This window comes from Leuciscus leuciscus (genome assembly GCF_965113295.1).
Source record: "Leuciscus leuciscus genome assembly, chromosome: 10".
In the NCBI taxonomy this organism is placed as follows: Eukaryota; Metazoa; Chordata; class Actinopteri; order Cypriniformes; family Leuciscidae; genus Leuciscus; species Leuciscus leuciscus.
In genome coordinates, this window is record NC_138734.1 from 41,505,936 (window position 1) to 41,517,234 (window position 11,299).

General features: G+C 59.7%; 1 long non-coding RNA gene across 1 annotated transcript in view; it reads right to left on the reverse strand.

Annotated features, from left to right (window-relative positions):
* Positions 1 to 835, reverse strand: part of LOC309507314 — a 16,662-nt gene extending 15,827 nt beyond the window's left edge. Inside the window, exon 1 of the long non-coding RNA XR_014209119.1 lies at positions 380 to 835. This is a non-coding gene — a long non-coding RNA (uncharacterized lncRNA). The remainder of the gene's footprint in view (positions 1 to 379) is intronic.
* Between the last annotated feature and the right edge of the window lie 10,464 nt (positions 836 to 11,299).

Here is an 11,299-nt window from a genome sequence, read left to right on the forward strand (position 1 = left end):
AGACGCCATTCTTCTTATGATGTAACGAGTACATCAGGATTTATGGGAAGTGTTGCATCGCCATTCTCAGACCACCCATGGGATTAGCCGAAGTAGCCTTCTTCTGAACTGAACCAGAAGAAGAACTAGATCGGGGAATCTCCAAAGGGACTCCCCCTCGTCTGAGGGTTCACAGTCTCAATCTCAACGTCGCGATGGTCATGTTCCTGCAGTGGGAACACGACCATCGTGACGTTGAGATCGAGACTGAGAACCCTCAGACGAGGGGGAGTCCCTTTGGAGATTCCCCGATCTAGTTCTTCTTCTGGTTCAGTTCAGAAGAAGGCTACTTCGGCTAATCCCATGGGTGGTCTGAGAATTACAGTGAGGAATAACCCACCGGGTGAAAGACCCCTCACTCCTCCAGCGTCGCTGCCATCGGAGTCTTTGATGGAGACAGCCGGGCCATCTCGTGTGGCTCCGGTTGTTTCCTTCGGAGCTCCGCCGGAGGACCAGATGTCGTTCGCTGCATCGGAGGGAGAGCGGTCATCTTCTGGGGATGACGACTCGGCTGCGTTGCCCCCTTCGGGTGTGGTAGCGTTGTCCGAGCCGGACCCGGAAATGGCCGCTATGCTTGCCCGGGCGGCCGCGAGTGTTGGGCTTGTGTGGAATCCTCCACCGTGTCCCGAACCCTCGCGGCTCGACGATTGGTATCTCGGGGCGGGCCGTGCTGGTTCTCAGCGCGCCGCCCCAGTGCCATTCTTTCCGGAGGTGCATGACGAGGTGACGAGATCGTGGACGGGCGGCCCGGCACAGGTCGAGTCCCTCCTCCTCCCTCACCACTCTCGATGGCGGGGCAGTGAAGGGATACGAGGCCACCCCCCCATTGGAACGGTCGGTGGCGATGCAACTGTGTCCCAAGACTTCGTCCACCTGGCGGGGTAACCCCACGCTCCCCTCCAGCGCTTGTAGGTTTTCTTCCAGTCTGACTGGAAAGGCTTATAGTGCGTGTGGAGAAGCTGCTTCTGCCCTGCATGCCATGGCGCTTCTCCAGGTCCACCAGGCCAAAGCGCTCAGTGACATGCAGGAGGGTGGTACCGACCCAGGGGTGCTGCAAGAGCTGTGTGCGGCGCAGACCTCGCCCTCCGGGCAACGAAAGTCACCGCACGTTCCCTGGGCCGGGCGATGTCCACTCTCGTGGTCCAGGAGCGACACCTGTGGCTCACCCTGGCTGATGAGAAGGAGTCGGACAAGAGTAAGTTCCTGAACTCCCCCATATCCCACCGCGTCGCCGAAGAGCCCACCCTGGGATATGGGGGAGTTCAGGAACTTACTCTTGTCCGACTCCTTCATATCAGCCAGGGTGAGCCACAGGTGTCGCTCCTGGACCACGAGAGTGGACATCGCCTAGCCCAGGGAACGTGCGGTGACTTTCGAGGTCCGTCGCCGTACGCAGCTCTTGCAGCACCCCAGGGTCGGTACCACCCTCCAGCATGTCACTGAGCGCTTTGGCCTGGTGGACCTGGAGAAACGCCATGGCATGCAGGGCAGAAGCAGCTTCTCCACACGCACTATAAGCCTTTCCAGTCAGACTGGAAGAGAACCTACAGGCGCTGGAGGGGAGCGTGGGTTACCCCGCCAGGTGGACGCAGTCTTGGGACACAGTTGCATCGCCACCGACCGTTCCACTGGGGGGATGCCCTCGTATCCCTTCACTGCCCCGCCATCGAGAGTGGTGAGGGAGGAGGAGGGACTCGACCTGTGTCGGGCCGCCCGTCCACGATCTCGTCACTTCGTCATGCACCTCTGGAAAGAATGGCACTGGGGCGGCGCGCTGAGTACCAGCACGGCCCGCCCCGAGATACCAATCGTCGAGCCGCGAGGGTTCGGGACACGGTGGAAGATTCCACACAAGCCCAACACTCGCGGCCGCCCGGGCAAGCATAGCGGCCATTTCCGGGTCTGGCTCGGACAACGCTACCACACCCGAAGGGGGCAACACAGCCGAGTCGTCATCGCCAGAAGATGACCGCTATCCCTCCGATGCGAGGATCGACATCTGGTCCTCCTGCGGAGATCTGACGGAAACAACCAGAGCCACACGAGATGGCCCGGCTGTCTCCATCGAAGACTCCGATGGCAGCGACGTGGAGGAGTGAGGAGCCCGTGGGGGTCTTTCACCCGGCGGGTTATTCCTCACTGTAATCCTCAGACCACCCATGGGATTAGCCGAAGTAGCCTTGTTCTGAACTGAACCAGAAGAAGAACTAGATCGGGGAATCTCCAAAGGGACTCCCCCTCGTCTGAGGGTTCTCAGTCTCAATCTCAACGTCGCGATGGTCATGTTCCTGCAGTGGGAACACGACCATCGTGACGTTGAGATCGAGACTGAGAACCCTCAGACGAGGGGGAGTCCCTTTGGAGATTCCCCGATCTAGTTCTTCTTCTGGTTCAGTTCAGAAGAAGGCTACTTCGGAAAACCCCATGGGTGGTCTGAGAATTACAGTGAGGAATAACCCACCGGGTGAAAGACCCCTCACTCCTCCAGCGTCGCTGCCATCGGAGTCTTTGATGGAGACAGCCGGGCCATCTCGTGTGGCTCCGGTTGTTTCCTTCGGAGCTCCGCCGGAGGACCAGATGTCGTTCGCTGCATCGGAGGGAGAGCGGTCATCTTCTGGGGATGACGACTCGGCTGCGTTGCCCCCTTCGGGTGTGGTAGCGTTGTCCGAGCCGGACCCGGAAATGGCCGCTATGCTTGCCCGGGCGGCCGCGAGTGTTGGGCTTGTGTGGAATCCTCCACCGTGTCCCGAACCCTCGCGGCTCGACGATTGGTATCTCGGGGCGGGCCGTGCTGGTTCTCAGCGCGCCGCCCCAGTGCCATTCTTTCCGGAGGTGCATGACGAGGTGACGAGATCGTGGACGGGCGGCCCGGCACAGGTCGAGTCCCTCCTCCTCCCTCACCACTCTCGATGGCGGGGCAGTGAAGGGATACGAGGCCACCCCCCCATTGGAACGGTCGGTGGCGATGCAACTGTGTCCCAAGACTTCGTCCACCTGGCGGGGTAACCCCACGCTCCCCTCCAGCGCTTGTAGGTTTTCTTCCAGTCTGACTGGAAAGGCTTATAGTGCGTGTGGAGAAGCTGCTTCTGCCCTGCATGCCATGGCGCTTCTCCAGGTCCACCAGGCCAAAGCGCTCAGTGACATGCAGGAGGGTGGTACCGACCCAGGGGTGCTGCAAGAGCTGTGTGCGGCGCAGACCTCGCCCTCCGGGCAACGAAAGTCACCGCACGTTCCCTGGGCCGGGCGATGTCCACTCTCGTGGTCCAGGAGCGACACCTGTGGCTCACCCTGGCTGATGAGAAGGAGTCGGACAAGAGTAAGTTCCTGAACTCCCCCATATCCCACCGCGTCGCCGAAGAGCCCACCCTGGGATATGGGGGAGTTCAGGAACTTACTCTTGTCCGACTCCTTCATATCAGCCAGGGTGAGCCACAGGTGTCGCTCCTGGACCACGAGAGTGGACATCGCCTAGACCAGGGAACGTGCGGTGACTTTCGAGGTCCGTCGCCGTACGCAGCTCTTGCAGCACCCCAGGGTCGGTACCACCCTCCAGCATGTCACTGAGCGCTTTGGCCTGGTGGACCTGGAGAAACGCCATGGCATGCAGGGCAGAAGCAGCTTCTCCACACGCACTATAAGCCTTTCCAGTCAGACTGGAAGAGAACCTACAGGCGCTGGAGGGGAGCGTGGGGTTACCCCGCCAGGTGGATGCAGTCTTGGGACACAGTTGCATCGCCACCGACCGTTCCACTGGGGGGATGCCCTCGTATCCCTTCACTGCCCCGCCATCGAGAGTGGTGAGGGAGGAGGAGGGAGTCGACCTGTGTCGGGCCGCCCGTCCACGATCTCGTCACTTCGTCATGCACCTCTGGAAAGAATGGCACTGGGGCGGCGCGCTGAGTACCAGCACGGCCCGCCCCGAGATACCAATCGTCGAGCCGCGAGGGTTCGGGACACGGTGGAAGATTCCACACAAGCCCAACACTCGCGGCCGCCCGGGCAAGCATAGCGGCCATTTCTGGGTCCGGCTCGGACAACGCTACCACACCCGAAGGAAAAAGATGCATTTGGATTGGCATTTAAAGACATTCTGAACTAAAAGCAAGTTAACCTATTCTATTACACCCAATAAACAAAATAATGAACTTTTAAAATAGAATCATATGACCTCTTTAAAATGTACAAATGTAGATCGGGGGGATGCGTCATGGTTGGGTCCAGGTGCAGGTCCACCATCTGATCTGGATACGGCCAGAGTCCACCTCACTTCAGTAAACGGAGAGACTGGTTGACACTTCAGTACTGGGTTGTCGTCGCGTCCAGGCGCAGGTCCTTCATCAGATCTGGATACGGCCTGGATCCGGCGGACTGCGGTAAACCTCGGTATAAACAGAGAGACTAATATTAGCGTAGACGCCATTCTTCTTATGATGTAACGAGTACATCAGGATTTATGGGAAGTGTTGCATCGCCATTCTCAGACCACCCATGGGATTAGCCGAAGTAGCCTTCTTCTGAACTGAACCAGAAGAAGAACTAGATCGGGGAATCTCCAAAGGGACTCCCCCTCGTCTGAGGGTTCACAGTCTCAATCTCAACGTCGCGATGGTCATGTTCCTGCAGTGGGAACACGACCATCGTGACGTTGAGATCGAGACTGAGAACCCTCAGACGAGGGGGAGTCCCTTTGGAGATTCCCCGATCTAGTTCTTCTTCTGGTTCAGTTCAGAAGAAGGCTACTTCGGCTAATCCCATGGGTGGTCTGAGAATTACAGTGAGGAATAACCCACCGGGTGAAAGACCCCTCACTCCTCCAGCGTCGCTGCCATCGGAGTCTTTGATGGAGACAGCCGGGCCATCTCGTGTGGCTCCGGTTGTTTCCTTCGGAGCTCCGCCGGAGGACCAGATGTCGTTCGCTGCATCGGAGGGAGAGCGGTCATCTTCTGGGGATGACGACTCGGCTGCGTTGCCCCCTTCGGGTGTGGTAGCGTTGTCCGAGCCGGACCCGGAAATGGCCGCTATGCTTGCCCGGGCGGCCGCGAGTGTTGGGCTTGTGTGGAATCCTCCACCGTGTCCCGAACCCTCGCGGCTCGACGATTGGTATCTCGGGGCGGGCCGTGCTGGTTCTCAGCGCGCCGCCCCAGTGCCATTCTTTCCGGAGGTGCATGACGAGGTGACGAGATCGTGGACGGGCGGCCCGGCACAGGTCGAGTCCCTCCTCCTCCCTCACCACTCTCGATGGCGGGGCAGTGAAGGGATACGAGGCCACCCCCCCATTGGAACGGTCGGTGGCGATGCAACTGTGTCCCAAGACTTCGTCCACCTGGCGGGGTAACCCCACGCTCCCCTCCAGCGCTTGTAGGTTTTCTTCCAGTCTGACTGGAAAGGCTTATAGTGCGTGTGGAGAAGCTGCTTCTGCCCTGCATGCCATGGCGCTTCTCCAGGTCCACCAGGCCAAAGCGCTCAGTGACATGCAGGAGGGTGGTACCGACCCAGGGGTGCTGCAAGAGCTGTGTGCGGCGCAGACCTCGCCCTCCGGGCAACGAAAGTCACCGCACGTTCCCTGGGCCGGGCGATGTCCACTCTCGTGGTCCAGGAGCGACACCTGTGGCTCACCCTGGCTGATGAGAAGGAGTCGGACAAGAGTAAGTTCCTGAACTCCCCCATATCCCACCGCGTCGCCGAAGAGCCCACCCTGGGATATGGGGGAGTTCAGGAACTTACTCTTGTCCGACTCCTTCATATCAGCCAGGGTGAGCCACAGGTGTCGCTCCTGGACCACGAGAGTGGACATCGCCTAGCCCAGGGAACGTGCGGTGACTTTCGAGGTCCGTCGCCGTACGCAGCTCTTGCAGCACCCCAGGGTCGGTACCACCCTCCAGCATGTCACTGAGCGCTTTGGCCTGGTGGACCTGGAGAAACGCCATGGCATGCAGGGCAGAAGCAGCTTCTCCACACGCACTATAAGCCTTTCCAGTCAGACTGGAAGAGAACCTACAGGCGCTGGAGGGGAGCGTGGGGTTACCCCGCCAGGTGGACGCAGTCTTGGGACACAGTTGCATCGCCACCGACCGTTCCACTGGGGGGATGCCCTCGTATCCCTTCACTGCCCCGCCATCGAGAGTGGTGAGGGAGGAGGAGGGACTCGACCTGTGTCGGGCCGCCCGTCCACGATCTCGTCACTTCGTCATGCACCTCTGGAAAGAATGGCACTGGGGCGGCGCGCTGAGTACCAGCACGGCCCGCCCCGAGATACCAATCGTCGAGCCGCGAGGGTTCGGGACACGGTGGAAGATTCCACACAAGCCCAACACTCGCGGCCGCCCGGGCAAGCATAGCGGCCATTTCCGGGTCTGGCTCGGACAACGCTACCACACCCGAAGGGGGCAACACAGCCGAGTCGTCATCGCCAGAAGATGACCGCTATCCCTCCGATGCGAGGATCGACATCTGGTCCTCCTGCGGAGATCTGACGGAAACAACCAGAGCCACACGAGATGGCCCGGCTGTCTCCATCGAAGACTCCGATGGCAGCGACGTGGAGGAGTGAGGAGCCCGTGGGGGTCTTTCACCCGGCGGGTTATTCCTCACTGTAATCCTCAGACCACCCATGGGATTAGCCGAAGTAGCCTTGTTCTGAACTGAACCAGAAGAAGAACTAGATCGGGGAATCTCCAAAGGGACTCCCCCTCGTCTGAGGGTTCTCAGTCTCAATCTCAACGTCGCGATGGTCATGTTCCTGCAGTGGGAACACGACCATCGTGACGTTGAGATCGAGACTGAGAACCCTCAGACGAGGGGGAGTCCCTTTGGAGATTCCCCGATCTAGTTCTTCTTCTGGTTCAGTTCAGAAGAAGGCTACTTCGGAAAACCCCATGGGTGGTCTGAGAATTACAGTGAGGAATAACCCACCGGGTGAAAGACCCCTCACTCCTCCAGCGTCGCTGCCATCGGAGTCTTTGATGGAGACAGCCGGGCCATCTCGTGTGGCTCCGGTTGTTTCCTTCGGAGCTCCGCCGGAGGACCAGATGTCGTTCGCTGCATCGGAGGGAGAGCGGTCATCTTCTGGGGATGACGACTCGGCTGCGTTGCCCCCTTCGGGTGTGGTAGCGTTGTCCGAGCCGGACCCGGAAATGGCCGCTATGCTTGCCCGGGCGGCCGCGAGTGTTGGGCTTGTGTGGAATCCTCCACCGTGTCCCGAACCCTCGCGGCTCGACGATTGGTATCTCGGGGCGGGCCGTGCTGGTTCTCAGCGCGCCGCCCCAGTGCCATTCTTTCCGGAGGTGCATGACGAGGTGACGAGATCGTGGACGGGCGGCCCGGCACAGGTCGAGTCCCTCCTCCTCCCTCACCACTCTCGATGGCGGGGCAGTGAAGGGATACGAGGCCACCCCCCCATTGGAACGGTCGGTGGCGATGCAACTGTGTCCCAAGACTTCGTCCACCTGGCGGGGTAACCCCACGCTCCCCTCCAGCGCTTGTAGGTTTTCTTCCAGTCTGACTGGAAAGGCTTATAGTGCGTGTGGAGAAGCTGCTTCTGCCCTGCATGCCATGGCGCTTCTCCAGGTCCACCAGGCCAAAGCGCTCAGTGACATGCAGGAGGGTGGTACCGACCCAGGGGTGCTGCAAGAGCTGTGTGCGGCGCAGACCTCGCCCTCCGGGCAACGAAAGTCACCGCACGTTCCCTGGGCCGGGCGATGTCCACTCTCGTGGTCCAGGAGCGACACCTGTGGCTCACCCTGGCTGATGAGAAGGAGTCGGACAAGAGTAAGTTCCTGAACTCCCCCATATCCCACCGCGTCGCCGAAGAGCCCACCCTGGGATATGGGGGAGTTCAGGAACTTACTCTTGTCCAACTCCTTCATATCAGCCAGGGTGAGCCACAGGTGTCGCTCCTGGACCACGAGAGTGGACATCGCCTAGACCAGGGAACGTGCGGTGACTTTCGAGGTCCGTCGCCGTACGCAGCTCTTGCAGCACCCCAGGGTCGGTACCACCCTCCAGCATGTCACTGAGCGCTTTGGCCTGGTGGACCTGGAGAAACGCCATGGCATGCAGGGCAGAAGCAGCTTCTCCACACGCACTATAAGCCTTTCCAGTCAGACTGGAAGAGAACCTACAGGCGCTGGAGGGGAGCGTGGGGTTACCCCGCCAGGTGGATGCAGTCTTGGGACACAGTTGCATCGCCACCGACCGTTCCAATGGGGGGGTGCCCTCGTATCCCTTCACTGCCCCGCCATCGAGAGTGGTGAGGGAGGAGGAGGGAGTCGACCTGTGTCGGGCCGCCCGTCCACGATCTCGTCACTTCGTCATGCACCTCTGGAAAGAATGGCACTGGGGCGGCGCGCTGAGTACCAGCACGGCCCGCCCCGAGATACCAATCGTCGAGCCGCGAGGGTTCGGGACACGGTGGAAGATTCCACACAAGCCCAACACTCGCGGCCGCCCGGGCAAGCATAGCGGCCATTTCTGGGTCCGGCTCGGACAACGCTACCACACCCGAAGGAAAAAGATGCATTTGGATTGGCATTTAAAGACATTCTGAACTAAAAGCAAGTTAACCTATTCTATTACACCCAATAAACAAAATAATGAACTTTTAAAATAGAATCATATGACCTCTTTAAAATGTACAAATGTAGATCGGGGGGATGCGTCATGGTTGGGTCCAGGTGCAGGTCCACCATCTGATCTGGATACGGCCAGAGTCCACCTCACTTCAGTAAACGGAGAGACTGGTTGACACTTCAGTACTGGGTTGTCGTCGCGTCCAGGCGCAGGTCCTTCATCAGATCTGGATACGGCCTGGATCCGGCGGACTGCGGTAAACCTCGGTATAAACAGAGAGACTAATATTAGCGTAGACGCCATTCTTCTTATGATGTAACGAGTACATCAGGATTTATGGGAAGTGTTGCATCGCCATTCTCAGACCACCCATGGGATTAGCCGAAGTAGCCTTCTTCTGAACTGAACCAGAAGAAGAACTAGATCGGGGAATCTCCAAAGGGACTCCCCCTCGTCTGAGGGTTCACAGTCTCGATCTCAACGTCGCGATGGTTGGAGATTCCCCGATCTAGTTCTTCTTCTGGTTCAGTTCAGAAGAAGGCTACTTCGGCTAATCCCATGGGTGGTCTGAGAATTACAGTGAGGAATAACCCACCGGGTGAAAGACCCCTCACTCCTCCAGCGTCGCTGCCATCGGAGTCTTTGATGGAGACAGCCGGGCCATCTCGTGTGGCTCCGATTGTTTCCTTCGGAGCTCCGCCGGAGGACCAGATGTCGTTCGCTGCATCGGAGGGAGAGCGGTCATCTTCTGGGGATGACGACTCGGCTGCGTTGCCCCCTTCGGGTGTGGTAGCGTTGTCCGAGCCGGACCCGGAAATGGCCGCTATGCTTGCCCGGGCGGCCGCGAGTGTTGGGCTTGTGTGGAATCCTCCACCGTGTCCCGAACCCTCGCGGCTCGACGATTGGTATCTCGGGGCGGGCCGTGCTGGTTCTCAGCGCGCCGCCCCAGTGCCATTCTTTCCGGAGGTGCATGACGAGGTGACAAGATCGTGGACGGGCGGCCCGGCACAGGTCGAGTCCCTCCTCCTCCCTCACCACTCTCGATGGCGGGGCAGTGAAGGGATACGAGGCCACCCCCCCATTGGAACGGTCGGTGGCGATGCAACTGTGTCCCAAGACTTCGTCCACCTGGCGGGGTAACCCCACGCTCCCCTCCAGCGCTTGTAGGTTTTCTTCCAGTCTGACTGGAAAGGCTTATAGTGCGTGTGGAGAAGCTGCTTCTGCCCTGCATGCCATGGCGCTTCTCCAGGTCCACCAGGCCAAAGCGCTCAGTGACATGCAGGAGGGTGGTACCGACCCAGGGGTGCTGCAAGAGCTGTGTGCGGCGCAGACCTCGCCCTCCGGGCAACGAAAGTCACCGCACGTTCCCTGGGCCGGGCGATGTCCACTCTCGTGGTCCAGGAGCGACACCTGTGGCTCACCCTGGCTGATGAGAAGGAGTCGGACAAGAGTAAGTTCCTGAACTCCCCCATATCCCACCGCGTCGCCGAAGAGCCCACCCTGGGATATGGGGGAGTTCAGGAACTTACTCTTGTCCGACTCCTTCATATCAGCCAGGGTGAGCCACAGGTGTCGCTCCTGGACCACGAGAGTGGACATCGCCTAGCCCAGGGAACGTGCGCAGACTTTCGAGGTCCGTCGCCGTACGCAGCTCTTGCAGCACCCCAGGGTTGGTACCACCCTCCAGCATGTCACTGAGCGCTTTGGCCTGGTGGACCTGGAGAAACGCCATGGCATGCAGGGCAGAAGCAGCTTCTCCACACGCACTATAAGCCTTTCCAGTCAGACTGGAAGAGAACCTACAGGCGCTGGAGGGGAGCGTGGGGTTACCCCGCCAGGTGGACGCAGTCTTGGGACACAGTTGCATCGCCACCGACCGTTCCACTGGGGGATGCCCTCGTATCCCTTCACTGCCCCGCCATCGAGAGTGGTGAGGGAGGAGGAGGGACTCGACCTGTGTCGGGCCGCCCGTCCACGATCTCGTCACTTCGTCATGCACCTCTGGAAAGAATGGCACTGGGGCGGCGCGCTGAGTACCAGCACGGCCCGCCCCGAGATACCAATCGTCGAGCCGCGAGGGTTCGGGACACGGTGGAAGATTCCACACAAGCCCAAAACTCGCGGCCGCCCGGGCAAGCATAGCGGCCATTTCCGGGTCTGGCTCGGACAACGCTACCACACCCGAAGGGGGCAACACAGCCGAGTCGTCATCGCCAGAAGATGACCGCTATCCCTCCGATGCGAGGATCGACATCTGGTCCTCCTGCGGAGATCTGACGGAAACAACCAGAGCCACACGAGATGGCCCGGCTGTCTCCATCGAAGACTCCGATGGCAGCGACGTGGAGGAGTGAGGAGCCCGTGGGGGTCTTTCACCCGGCGGGTTATTCCTCACTGTAATCCTCAGACCACCCATGGGATTAGCCGAAGTAGCCTTGTTCTGAACTGAACCAGAAGAAGAACTAGATCGGGGAATCTCCAAAGGGACTCCCCCTCGTCTGAGGGTTCTCAGTCTCAATCTCAACGTCGCGATGGTCATGTTCCTGCAGTGGGAACACGACCATCGTGACGTTGAGATCGAGACTGAGAACCCTCAGACGAGGGGGAGTCCCTTTGGAGATTCCCCGATCTAGTTCTTCTTCTGGTTCAGTTCAGAAGAAGGCTACTTCGGCTAACCCCATGGGTGGTCTGA